The following is a 14340-nucleotide window of genomic DNA, read 5'->3' on the forward strand; positions in this document are numbered from 1 at the left end:
TTTTGAGACAGAGCCTCTCTCTGTCACCCAGTCTGGAGTGCAGTGGCACAATCTCAGCTCACTGCAACCTCTGCAACCCGGGTTCAAGCGATTCTCCTGCCTCAGCCTCCCTAGTAGCTGGGATTACAGGCGCCTGCCACCGCGCCTGGCTAATTTTATAGATTTTAGTAGAGATGGGGTTTCACCATCTTGGCCAGGCTGGTCTTGAACTCCTGACCTTGTGATCCACCCGCCTTGGCCTCCCAAAGTGCTGGGATTACAGGCGTGAGCCACCGCACCCTGCCGGAATCTGCCTTTTTAACAAGCACCAAGGTGGCCCTACTATCTGTGGTCTTTAGTACTGGCTTTGAAAAATTCTGGGGCAAGATATCTCAACCTCAGCATTACTGACATTTAGGGCTCCATCATTCTTTGTTGGTGGGGCACTGTCCTGTAGATGCCGGTAGCAACCCCTCTAATCGTGACAATAAGAAATGTCTCTAGACATTGCCAAAATGTCCCCTGGGGAGTTCAATCACCCTCAATTGGGAACCACTGGCCTAGGAGAAAATAAATGAGAAAATGTTAATTAAAAACAGTGTTTACTTTTGCATGCAGCGATTCATACTCTTGCATGGATTTCATTGAACAAATTAAACAACTATTTCTGAGCATCTGGTATGTACCAAGCCTTTTATATTAAAAATATTTAATCATGGCTACCTCTTTAATAATTTGGAAGATGGAAGAAAACAAATGTTCTTATAAATTAGTATCTATTGAGCATATATTTTCCTAAATTAGTATTCCTAATAGGTTTTGAATAATATTCTAGAACTTTAAAATTAATATTAACAAAGCATTGAGATTGCTTTAGTAAAGAAGCAATTCAGAATAAAGTTGGTATTAGCCCAATATTTCACTTGCACTTCTTTAATATGAAGAGTTTGAGTATCTCTTCACAAGTTCAAGGGTGAGTTGTACTTATTTATCTGCAAACTACGTGTTTTTTTTTTTTTTTTTTTTTTTTTTTTTTTGGAGACAGTGTCTCACTCTGTCACCCTGCTGGAGTGCAGTGGCACCATCATGGCTAATTGTAGCCTTGACCTCCTGGGTCCAAGCAATCCTCCCATCTCAGCCTCCCAAGCAGCTGGGACCACAAGCATGTCACCACACCCACTAACTTTTTTATTTTTTGTAGAGACGGGGTCTCACCATGTTGCCCAGGCTGGTCTCAAATTTCTGGGCTCAAGTCATCCTCTCACCTTGGCTTCCCAAAGTGTTGGGATTACAGGTGCAAGTCACCACACCCAGCCCAGGTTGTTTTTTTCCTATTGAGTTTGTAGTTTTCTTCAGTTTTCTTATTGATTTGCAAAAACTCTTCACATATGAGGAATAGTAACTCACTGTCATATATGTTGCAAATATTTCCCCCAGTTTGTTTCTTCTCTGAAATTTTCAGTGGTGCATCTGATCCCATGAGGATGCCCCTGGGCTTGGGATTACTGCTAACTTTTCAGTGAGCTCACTCGCTGTTTGGTGGGAAAGCCCTAGGGACATAGAGCTATTCATTTGGTGTGAGTGAGTCTTTTTGTTTCTGTTGTTGTTTGCTTTTCCTGCTTTTCTTTTCTTTTCTTTTCTTTTCTTTCTTTGAGAGATGAAGTCTCACTCTGTCGCCCAGGCTGAAGTGTAGTGGCCTCATCTCAGCTCACTGCAACTTCTGCCTCCAGGGTTCAAGTGATTCTCCTGTCTGAGCCTCCCAAGTAGCTGGGATTACAGGCACCTGTCACCACACCCAGGTAAATTTTGTATTTTCAGTAGAGATGGGGTTTCACCACGTTGGCCAGGCTGGTCTCAAACTACTGACCTCAGGTGATCCACCCACCTCAGCCTCCCAAAGTGTTGGGATTATAAGAGTGAGCCATTGCATCCGGCCTTCCCTCTTTTTCTTACTTTTTTTTTTTTTTTTTTAATTTTCTAGCCAATCTTTACTTTCTGTGGGACACATTTAGCACTTGTGAATTACTCCCAGCTGATACTTTTTGGTCTTTCGCCTTGCTAGGAGGAGGAAATAGTAAATTCCCTTTTATGATGCACTGTCTTGCCCCCACCTTCTGGTTTTCAGATCAGTTCTCTGAGACACTTATAAGTCTATTTTTCAGCTTCTACTGTTCTCTAAGTTTGGGGCATGTGTCTACTGCTAGATCATTATTATTTGCTGGATTTAGTTCATTTTGCTCAGTTTGGGGAGAGAGGGAGAAGAGCTTCTCTGAACCTGTATCTAGGCTAACTTCTTCCTCAGAAAGCTATTCTTTACTTTGTGTGTTTTTCTAGAAAGAACATTCTACTTCTTGGGTCCCCTGGAGGCCACTCTTTCTCAGGGGTGTAGTTTAAAGTGGGCCAGCAGCATGGGAGAGGCAATGTGAGTAAAAATGTAGACTTAGGCCACAATGAAAGAAATCTTGATCTTCTCTCCCCACAAAAAATATTTCCATGGAAGATTTGGTGCCCTTGATGGTATAGGGCCTGCGGGAACACGTAACATTTACACGTTCGAGTTATATTTCTCTCACATAATTAATAGCCATTTATTTTATTCAAATATGCTCCTAAAGTACATCTAGGAGAGTAAATATGCTTCTTTTATTATAAAATGTTTTCAGCTCTAATAATCGTTATTACGTTAACACACATATGATGTGATGAACTACGAGCTGGCAGCGGGTGATAAAGCTAACCTGCCCATTGCCAGTGTTTCCCAAACTTTTGTGTTTTTAAGAATCATCTGGGAGCTGTTAACGCAGTTTCATTGGCCCCGCCCCACACATCCTGGTTCAGTAAAGGTGGAGCCCAGGAATGTGTCTTTTTTTTTTTTCTTTTCTTTTCTTTTTTTTTTTTTTGAGACAGAGCCTCTCTCTGTCACCCAGTCTGGAGTGCAGTGGCACAATCTCAGCTCACTGCAACCTCTGCAACCCGGGTTCAAGCGATTCTCCTGCCTCAGCCTCCCTAGTAGCTGGGATTACAGGCGCCTGCCACCGCGCCTGGCTAATTTTTATAGATTTTTAGTAGAGATGGGGTTTCACCATCTTGGCCAGGCTGGTCTTGAACTCCTGACCTTGTGATCCACCCGCCTTGGCCTCCCAAAGTGCTGGGATTACAGGCGTGAGCCACCGCACCCTGCCGGAATCTNGACTAAAAGGATGACCTGCTTTACTCTTTCTAATAATGAAACTAATTTTGTTTGTAAATTTTACACTTATTCACATTTAGGAATATATGAGAGGAGAGTGATGAAGTACCTGCCATGATACTGTTTATAACATCTCACATCTGATGTAATTCTAAAATTCTTCCTTAGAGAGTCTATGGTCCATATAAATAAATAACTGTGATACCCAAGCACACTCATTTTAATGTGAGTTTTTCACATGATATTAAAATGTTAAAAATAGATCAGTATGTAGGGCACCCAAGCATTTAATTCCTTAAATCGGAGACATGAGGAGAAAAAAATGAAAAGGAAGGAAGAAAAGAAGGAAAAGGAAGGAAGGAAGAAAAAGTTGAGTCAAGGCTGAAGCTCTGTCATGTCTGAGCACTGGTCAGTAAATTCTATTGAAATTCAACAGTATAAGAGACAAACAGGTGAAAAGGATGGTGAAACCATTTCCAAATACCGAGAAAAAGGAGCCTCTTGACATTCAGGAACCCTGAGAACAGCTGATGTCCCATTGTAGACTTCATCCTCTTCCTTGGGTGAAAGTGTGAATAGAGCTCAAGGCAGGGAAAAGGGCTTTTCTCTGGAGGTGCTATTTATGGTGCCCTTAGCCTGGATGGGCTTTCAGGGTAGTTCCCAAGGGTATCATTTCTTTGTATTGGAAATCAGGGACCTCAGTGGGTTAGGAAAGTAGAATCAGTCCATAGCTATTGTCTTTCCCTGCTGTGTTTGACATGTAAAATTGACTCCCAGAAGAGCAACCCAGGGCCTTGTCAAGGGGTGGGGAAAACAGCAGACTGCCCTAGGGTGGAAATCTAACTGAGAGTGCAAGGGCGACTTGCAAAGCTGGGGAGAGAGAATTACTGGAAAAATCATGCCTATGGCAAAGCTGAATTCAAGAAATCTGACTTTTGTGATCTTCCTCTGCTGAGAATGAATGTCGCCACCTACAGCAGAGTAAGTCCACAGCTTGCTTTTGAAAAGTGTTGCTCTCTAGGTGGGCTGTTTGTGTGTGCGTGTCCTCTCTCAGGATTTCCAGACGGTTCATTTTCAAAGGGTCATTAACATTATTTAAATATTCATGTGGGGGAGGGGATGAGAGACTGAAATTTCAGACGTCTCAAGAGTGAGGGATGGCTGGCCACCCGCCTAATACAGCCCCAGTCTGCAGATCCGCTGCCTCCTTCCCCCTCGGCTGGCTTTGTTAGCACACGCGCTCTGACCCCGGGCCACCGGCTGCCGCTACACGGAGGGCAGCAGGAAGGCTCTGGCGAGCCAGTGAGTTGGAAGCATCTCTATCCACACCTCAGCCTCGGAACCCCATCGGGGGAGTCCCCAAACACGCGGCGACACCATTACTGCCACAAAGACGCACTTCGCAACCAGTTCCGGGGGTCGCTCTGACCCTAAGGACAGTCGTGGTGCTAGGTAAGGGACAAGGGGCTCTCTCCCCGCCTGAGTGGGAACTCAGTAGCTCCTGGCATTTAAGCGCACACAGGCACTCACACACTTCCACATATGCTCATGCACACAAATGTGTACACCAACACACGTCCACGTGTATACACAGTGACACGCCACCCCGCCCCAAAGCCCCGTGCGCTAACAAGTATCCACATACCCAGGCACAGCATTCCCCTGAGTTAGGAAATACTCAGCTTTGCGCGCCTCATCCATCCCTCCGTCTTTCCCTCCCTCCAGTCTCTCCATTCATTCATTTCTTGGTTTGTGCATAGATTCCGCCGAAGTCGCTGAGAGGAGAAGATGTGGGTGGATGGGGAGGAGAGGGGAGGGGAGGAGAGGGGAGGACGGCCCCTGGGCGCTGGGCTACTGGAGGGGAAGCGAGGGGGCGGGGAAGGGGCGGGCCCCGGGAGTGGGCGGGCGGAGCTCCTCGCCCTCCAGCGCGCCCCGAGGCCGCCACTCCCTGCAGATGCGCTGGCCCCAGCCCGGGGCTGCCGCTCGCCTTCCCCCGGAGTCTCCTGGACCCCTGGAGCGGGAGGCAGCGGCCGCGCGACGCTGGAGCAGAGCCCCAGGACTGCGCCTCCGGGAGCCGAAGCCCAGAGGTGGGTGTCCAAGCTGGGGCGGGGCTGGAGTGTCCTCGGGTGTGAGGAAGGGGTGGTCGAGGAAGGGCTGGAGATCTGGGAGTCCTCGGAAGCACCGCGGGCTTTTAAAGGGCTTTTTGTGGCCCTTGTCGAGCGGAGCGTGTGCTGGGAGAGGGCCCGGGTGGAGGGGCTGTGGCCATGTGGATTTGAATTCCTAGGTTTGTGGGAGGGCCAAGCCTTTGGCTACTTTGTTCGATGCTTATCACTTATATATGCTTTAAAAAATAAACGCAGGACTCAGCTTACCCCTGCATACACACAGAGCTGGGCTGTGTGTGTTCTTTTCAGGAAAAGCAGTGAAATCAAATGTGGTCGTGGCCGCGTCTCCTGCCCCGGGAGCACTGGGAGGTGCAGCCGTTCCTTCTAGCTCGCAAGGAAGGCGTGGGTCCTGCCTTTTGGGTGGTAGAGCCGGGGGCATTTTCGCAAGTCCTGAACTTTTCAGAGAGACTGAAGTCAGGAAGGACCCGGCCCCGGCCCCAGCCGGAGTCTTTCGAAATAGGGTCCAGGGAGCTGAACTCGGGAGATGATGCAGGAGGAGCCATCAGCCTCTTCTGCCCTGGGAGGAAGAACGCGGTCCGGGTCCGAGCTGAGCCAGTTCGACCTGAGGCTGGGACCTCAGCAGTTAGAATGTGGTATCTTATCCGGGATAAAGCCGGAGTTTGCGTCTCTGTGGGCCCTTCTTGGGGACACTCTGGGGTATGGGAGGAGCAGACCGTGGGGGAGAGCACTGGGCAAGCCGTGCCTGTAATGTCCGTAGAGGCGCGCCCGCAAGGGCCAGAGCAAGGAGACACTGCTGGCCCCGAGAAATCCCAGAGAAACGGAGTGGACGGGAGGGGAGTAAAACGGAGCCCGAGAGAGCCGGAATCCCGCAGCAGGGAGCTGTGGCGCTGGGTAGCCGGGTGAGGACTGAAGGCAAAGGGCGAGACGGCGTGCAGCCGGGCTGCCGAGCTCTCCAACCCGGATGCCAGGCGCTCACCAGCCCGCGGGACCCGACCCACAAAGAAGGCGTCTGGGAGGTGACTTGTTTAGAGAGATGGTGGATTCCCCCTCTAGACCCAGGAAAGCCAGTTTCCCGTGTAGGGTAGCAGGGTTTTGGCTCTGATAGGCTGCGTGGTCAGATCAGACTTTGACATATCACTACCCTTCCCTGTAGCAGTTTTAAATGCAGCGCAGGTGATTTGGGAAGACTTCCTAAATGTATAATATTTCTCTTTGAAAAGAAACTTCACCTACTCATAAGTCTATACGCCTCTCTCTGTACTGCATCTTGGAATCTGTGAACAAGCCCATGTCTCCCAGGAAGTGCTCTTCTATCTCAATTCACGTTTCACAGGCTCCTGGAGACTGCATGAGTACAAACTCCTCTCACCATTGGGATCTCAGGGAATTTGCTTCCTTGTCTTTTGTTCTGATTAGAGTTCATTTAAGCATCACACTTGTCTTTCTGGAAATGTTCTTAATTTAAATTTAACTAAACTTCTCTTTCTTCCAGTCTGGCAGCTTCCTCAACATTCATGAATACAATTTCATAATAACATGTCTAGAAATGAGGTGTATCCAGTAAGGAGTTTACTCTGTTTCTTTAAACATAAAGACTTGGCCTAAAGAGTGTTTCAAGCAATGCTCCACTGCCAGCTGTCTCCTCCCCAGTTTTGATCCTTGGATCTTTCTTTTCTTTCTTTTTTTTTTTTTTTTTTTGAGATGAAGTTTCACTCTTGTTGCCCAGGCTGGATGCAATGATGTGATCTCAGCTCACTGCAACCTCCCCTTCCTGGGTCCAGCGATTCTCCTGCANCTGTACTGCATCTTGGAATCTGTGAACAAGCCCATGTCTCCCAGGAAGTGCTCTTCTATCTCAATTCACGTTTCACAGGCTCCTGGAGACTGCATGAGTACAAACTCCTCTCACCATTGGGATCTCAGGGAATTTGCTTCCTTGTCTTTTGTTCTGATTAGAGTTCATTTAAGCATCACACTTGTCTTTCTGGAAATGTTCTTAATTTAAATTTAACTAAACTTCTCTTTCTTCCAGTCTGGCAGCTTCCTCAACATTCATGAATACAATTTCATAATAACATGTCTAGAAATGAGGTGTATCCAGTAAGGAGTTTACTCTGTTTCTTTAAACATAAAGACTTGGCCTAAAGAGTGTTTCAAGCAATGCTCCACTGCCAGCTGTCTCCTCCCCAGTTTTGATCCTTGGATCTTTCTTTTTCTTTCTTTTTTTTTTTTTTTTTTTTTTTTTTTTTTTTTTTTTTTTTTTTTGAGATGAAGTTTCACTCTTGTTGCCCAGGCTGGATGCAATGATGTGATCTCAGCTCACTGCAACCTCCCCTTCCTGGGTTCCAGCGATTCTCCTGCATCAGCCTCCCGGGTTCCTGGGATTACAGGCTCCCACCACCACACCCAGCTAATTTTTGTATTTTTAGTAGAAACAGGGTTTCGCCATGTTGGCCAGGCTGGTCTCCAACTCCTGACCTTAAGTGATTCACCTGCCTTGGCCTCCCAAAGTGCTGGGATTACAGGCATGAGCCACCACACCCAGCCTGGCCCTTTCCTTAAAGGACATCTTCTCCTTTGAGTGGAGGCACACCAAGTTTCCTGCAATTATCTTGGACAGCACCAACAAAATAGTCCTGGGCCAGGGACAACAAAAGTAATGCTGCCTGTCTCCCAGTCCTTTACTTAACAGACTCTGCTGGAGAGTTCATTTCACTTTCTTTTTGGGATGCTGAGATGCTAGGATGAGAGGAATAACTGGGCTTTGAGATGGGACAAACATTTTGAAATACTCATTGTCTCATAGTTTTGGCATGACAGTTGGCACCACTTCCTGCCTGCGGAGTTTGAAGTTATTTCACTTTCATAAGTGCCTTATTCTAACTCAGTAGCCTCAGGACCTCAGGCTAATAAAGTGAAGTAGGTTGTCTTAACTTCGTTATCAAATGAGGGGAGAATGAATCTACTGGATTTATTTCTATAAGTTTAAATATTTTCTTATAGAACTAACATCAAATATTACTTCCAAAAATGTAAACACTTTGGACTTTCTAGTCATTGTAATTAGATAATTACAATAATCTAAACAATAACCATTACAGATTTGGTGAGCTCTTAAAATACCCATGTCCCAGATTTGTATCATGGTTATTACCAGCCTCTGCTTATTAAGGTAATGAGAAATGTTTCAGATGAAGATGAAATTGAATTTGGATGGAGGTTGTGTTGAGGGATTTTAACAGTTGAAACAAGAGCATGCAAAAACTTACTTCTGAAGACCACGGATAGACTGTTTAGTTCCAGTCTTTAGTTTTATACACGACTCAGCACCAGTAGAATTGGTGCTCTATCTTGAATTAGCTTTTGGAATGATTGTTTTTGATCTTGAGAAACAGTACTCACTGCTTAGATTGTTAATCAGGGATTCTGTGTCAGCTATTGGAAGTTTGGAGTAATTGATTAGTATCCTGATGAGCTTCAACAATTTCAGTAAGTTTGGGTAGCAAATTGTGCCTTTGTAACATTTTTTTTTGAAACAGAGTCTCGCTCTGTCACTCGGGCTGGAATGCAGTGGCGTGATCTCGGCTCACTGCAAGCTCCGCTTCCTGGGTTCACTCCATTCTCCTGCCTCAGCCTCCCAAGTAGCTGGGACTACAGGTGCCCACTACCACGCCCGGCTAATTTTTTTGTATTTTTAGTAGAGACGGGGTTTCACTGTGTTAGCCAGGATGGTCTCGATCTCCTGACCTTGTGATCCATCTGCCTTGGCCTCCCAAAGTGCTGGGATTACAGGCATGAGCCATCGCGCCTGGCCCACCATTTTCTTTGTACTGTGCATACTCAACACCCAAAAGCAGAATTTCTGTAAAGCTAAAAATAAAGGAACAACTTCAACTTCAGATTGTCTCACTGGCATGAGCCTTACCCAGCAGCACTTTGGGTGGCTCAGGCCTCAGGGAAGAATGTTACCATGGATCATGATGGGAGTTCAGGTAATCCATATACATGTGTATCTTACTTGGTAAAATAATCCCCTCTATGAACATGTAATACTACTGTTCACATTTTGGACATTTTCCCTTCAAACACATTTTTCATGAGTATATTATAGGAAAGTTAAAACCATCTCTCTTTTATTTATTTATTTATTTATTTATTTATTTTGAGATGGAGTCTCCCTCTCTCCCAGGCTGGAGTACAGTGGCACTGTCTCGGCTCACTGCAAGCTCCGCCTCCCGGATTCACGCCGTTCTCCTCCCTCAGCCTCCCGAATAGCTGGGACTACAGGCGCTCGCCACCGCACCCAGCTAATTTTTTTGTATTTTTGGTAGAAGTGGGGTTTCACCATGTTAGCCAGGATGGTCTCGATCTCCTGACCTCGTGATCCACCCGCCTCGGCCTCCCAAAGTGCTGGGATTACAGGCGTGAGTCACCGCGCCTGGGAAAACCATCTCTATTCTAAAAGGAAAATCTACCATTTTGCTCAGAGAGAAAGTTACTGAGTTTGTCTATGTGATTTTAAGTAGTATTTGATTAGAGTATTAAAGAAATGGGATACTTCAAGTAACATAACACCTGATATTTAAATTTAAGTTTTAAAAATGTATTTCACCCATTGTTAATGTTGTTAATGAAAGTGTTTCTAAGTCGTAACCCCTGGTTAGCTATTCTGCCTTCTTGCCTTGATAAGTTGACTGGTGGTGAATGTGCTGTTGTCCTTCCAATGACAGCTCAGGATTTTGTGGTCGTCTCAGCATAATATTAGCGTAGATATGAGTTGTGATTTTATAGGATTATGGAACTGTAATTGTGGAACTCCTGCAGGGCAGACTCTGGAGGCTAGTTTTTTAGAAAACTAAAATCCCCAATATAAACTTAATTTCTGTCATTTGCCCCATTTTCTTGAAAGTTGAGTGCCAGAAGAGAAAAGGATCAAGTCTCTCTTTTCTTTCTACAATAAAACAGAATGTACTTTCTCCAGGGCTTGGTTCTTTTTCCTGTTGAGGTGGATTCTGAGATTGAGGAGGGGCTGGAGAAAACAGTACATGAGGGAAAGAGACTGAGAACATACTCAGGCTGCCCTCGCCTCTTTTTCCCTTTTGTGCTCCTGTCTCCCATCTACAGCACCAGGGCTACCAGTCCTTGTAGGGACAAGTTTGAGTAGGATCAAGAGACATGTGACTGGACCAGGCGCGGTGGCTCACACCTGTAATCCTGGTACTTTAGGAGGCTGAGGCAGGTGGATCACTCAGGGTCAGGATTTTGAGACCAGCTTGGCTAACATGGTGAAAACCCGTCTCTACTAAAAGAATACAAAAATTAGCCAGGTGTGGTGGCAGGTGCCTGTAATCCCAGCTACTTGAGAGGTTGAAGCAGGAGAATTGCTTGAACCTGGGAGGCAGAGGTTGCAGTGAGCCGAGATGGAGCCACTGCACTCCAGCCTGGTGACAGAGCGAGAACTCTGTCTCAAAAAAAAAAAAAAAAAAAAGGAAAGAAATGAAAGAAAGAGAGAGAAAAAAGAGTCATGTAACTGGAATTTGTTCCCATCTTGGTGATAGTCTCAGAGTGCCTCGCATAGGCCATGCAACTGGAGAAGGTACCCTGTGGAGGCAGAATGCTGCTGCTGGGGTCCTTAACCAGGTAGAGAGGGTGGGTATGAGGATGTGATGATGTAGCTTTTTTTGAGTAGGTTTGAGGGGTTGGGTTTTTTTGTTGGTTTTTTCTTCTAATCCTTGGAAGCATGCATGAACTGGTTGAGGGGGGTGTGACATGAATGCTAGGGAAGGGGAGAGACCCGTAGAACTTACTGGGGAAGGCCACTATGCTTTGAACCCCCTTTTTTTTCTTAGATATGGTCAGGGGCTTTGTGGTTGTTTTTGATGCCTGATTGGAGCAGATGGGGTGGCAAGGCCAAATACACAGATATTGTAGTGTCCCCTTTATCCAGAACCATGATGTGACCAAAGCACCCTAGCACCTCAGCCAAGTTCTCTGTAAGATCTTGGTCTGTCACATAAACAAAATCTTAGTTCATTCATCTGTACAAATGGAGATACCAAAACCTACCTGTTTCAAAACTTGTGTAAAATCAGGTGGATATGGAAGCACCTTGTACATGTCGTATTCCCCCCAAAGTTTGTTGTTCTTAAATTAACCAAAGCCTTCTTTCATCTTCATTACAGATGCAAATGATAAGTAAACAGTTTTTAAATTGTTTACTTATTTATTTATTTATTTTTTGAGACAGGGTCTCACTCTGTCACCCAGGCTGGAGTGCAGTTGTGCGATCATCGCTCACTGCAGTCTGGAACTTCTGGGCTCAAGCGATCCTCTGGTCTCAGCCTCTTGAGTAGCTGGGACTACAGGTGCATGCCACCATGCCTGGCTGTTTTTCTATTGTTTGTAGAGACAGGGTCTCACTACTTTGACCAAGCTGGTCTTGAACTTCGGAACTCAAGCAATCCTCCCACCTCGGCCTCCCAAGCAGTTCCACAATTACACTCCCAAAGTGCTGGGATAACAGGCATGAACCACCATGTGCTGGCCTAAAGTTAATACTTAAAATGCTAGCAGTTGTGCAGCAGATCAATTGTTCATCCTTCACACGGATTAAGTAGCTTTGAACATGGAAATTCTCTAAGCCTGACTGCCCCCTCCCCTGCTTTGGGGGTCTCTAGCTGATATTCTGTTACCCCCAAAGCACTTGCACTATTGGTAATTCTTCCATTTTTCATTACTTGATCCTTCTGTAAACTTTGACTAAGTCAGGAATTGGTCCTCATTGGGACGATGAACTGCGATTTTCAGAACGATAATCCTGGTTTTTAAATTTTTATTTATTTGAGACAGAGTTTTGCTCTTGTTGCCCAGGCTGGAGTGCAATGGCGTAATCTCGGCTCACAGCAACCTCCACCTCCCGGGTTCAAGTCATTCTCCTGCCTGAGCCTCCTGAGTAGCTGGGATTACAGGCGTGTGCCACCATGCCCAGCTAATGTTTGTATTTTTAGTAGAGATAGGGTTTCACATGTTGTCCAGGCTGGTCTCAAATTCCTGACCTCAGGTGATCTGCCCACCTTGGCCTCCCAAAGTGTTGGGATTACAGGTGTGAGCCGCCATGCCTGGGGAAGGGGCCTCTTTTAATGAAAAGGCAAGGGCACTACTCCTATTCATTAGTGCTCTACCCTTACGACCTAATCACCTCCCAGAGGCCCCACCTCCTCATTCCATTATATTGGGGATTAGGCGTCAACGTATGAATTTTAGGGAGACACAAACATTCAGACCCTAGCAGGGACCCTGGAAAGATTCTCATTGTGCAGAGTATGGATAAACAGTGATGCTAGAGCAGTTTTTCCAGGGTTGTCAGAGAGGGCTGAACTAGAAGTTTCCCCACTGTGCCTGGAGTGCCCTGGGTTGGTTGAGTGTAGGGTTTAGAAGATAATTTTGTCAGGACTCTTAAGTTTTTAGTCTTTTATGAGTTAGAAGAGTGTGGTTATGTAACTGCCACCACACCACAGCAAGTTCCGGCAAGAGAGAGGATTCCTCAGGTGGCCATCCCATCCAGACTCCATGGCTCTTTCCAGGGCATTTGTGGGAAACCTGTGGGGCTAGGACTGAGCTAGACTTTTTCTGTAGCTGAGACTGGTCCTGCAGACCCATTAAAGGTACCTTGCCATCCCCCAGTAGGGGACAGAGAGGGACCCTCATTTGCCCCTCTTCCCGCCCAACAGTTCCCTGACTTCAGCCTTAATGCATAGCTCATCCAGGGTCCTCCTGAGCTCCCACCTGGTGAGGCGTGTGTAGAAGGTGTGAGGAAGGCCAAACCACATTTTCCTGGCAGTGGTTAACTGACCGTTTTCAGCCCGCCTCCCAGTACAGCTGACTGCATCAGCTTACATTATCAAGATGACATTCCCATGGTGGGATAATACAGCATCTTACTTTGTCTGAAGTGATGCCTCCCGTAAGTTTTTTGATGCCTCCTACAAATGGAGAAAGACACCATTGTTTAGCCATTTTTATTTGGGTGGGTTGGAGGAATGACTTTCCCAAAGGAATAAATCTTAGTTAATATTCCAGAAAATTCAAGTACTTCTCAACCCTAATTGAAAGGCACTTTCAATTAAATTAAAATCAAGGTGGAGTTCATGTGCCATGTGCCGTGTGATTCTAAAGCCATATTTTAGCTTGGCAAATTAGTATTTTGCATCAGAACATTTTATACTTGCAAAGGTTAGCAAGAATTTTCCTCAGACACAATTACAGATGAGCCGAATTTATTCATTTTTGGGGAAAAAGTGAACAGACTGTATTTGGAAACTTAGATCCTATCCAAAGCACTTGATGATTCCTGTTTGGGATCATTTTTCCTTTAGAGAATAGTTCAGATCAGTATTAAATGCAGGGCAGAGATGGACTCAAGAGTGGGACGCATTGCTTTTGAATGGAATCACAATGTGTATATCATTTTAAATATTCTTTCTGTGGTATGTTTCATTATCAAAACAATCTATAGCCTCCAAAGGATGACAGGTGTTATAGTGTGAGTGGCATAGAGGGTGTTGAGATAGAGGAATGAAAAGAGAAGAAATCTTTCCCTCTCCACTCACCATTCATAGAGGAACTAAGTTTTACCTTCTAAGGAATTCCCTGTAATTCCCAGGGATGCCTTGTTCTTGAGGTTCCCACGCAGGGTGGTAGGAGGAGCTAAGTGGGAAGGAATTTATATTTCTTGAGTGTCAGCTGGTAAGTTGGTTGCTTTACCTCCACTTTTTTAGAGACAGGGTCTCACCCTGTCACCCAGGCTGGAGTACAGTGGTGTGATCATAGCTCACTGCAACCTTGAACTCCTACCTCCACTATTTTACTTAATCTTTAGAGTCATCATCATTTTTCAAATGGAGATACTGAGGCATTTGGAAGTCACATAACCAGCCAGGTGTCCCACAGCTACATAATGTCAGGTCAGTTTTCCTACCCAGCTCTTTTTTTTTTTTTTTTTTTTTTTAAGAGAGTCTCGTTCTGCCAGCCTGGAGTGCAGTGGCG

General features: G+C 45.7%; 1 protein-coding gene across 7 annotated transcripts in view; it reads left to right on the plus strand.

Annotated features, from left to right (window-relative positions):
- Nucleotides 1-14340, plus strand: part of PALM2AKAP2 (PALM2 and AKAP2 fusion) — a 398719-nt gene that overhangs the window by 269689 nt on the left and 114690 nt on the right. Inside the window, exon 1 of one of the 7 annotated variants that reach the window (XM_017859239.1) lies at nucleotides 5028-5256. The exons of the other annotated variants lie outside the window; for them this stretch is intronic. The gene's annotated coding sequence lies outside the window, so the exon portion shown is untranslated. Of the gene's footprint in view, nucleotides 1-5027; nucleotides 5257-14340 lie in introns of those variants that run through there. 7 annotated transcript variants of the gene reach the window in all.

This window comes from Rhinopithecus bieti, unplaced genomic scaffold (assembly GCF_001698545.2).
Source record: "Rhinopithecus bieti isolate Rb0 unplaced genomic scaffold, ASM169854v2 scaffold_47444, whole genome shotgun sequence".
NCBI lineage: Eukaryota > Metazoa > Chordata > Mammalia > Primates > Cercopithecidae > Rhinopithecus > Rhinopithecus bieti.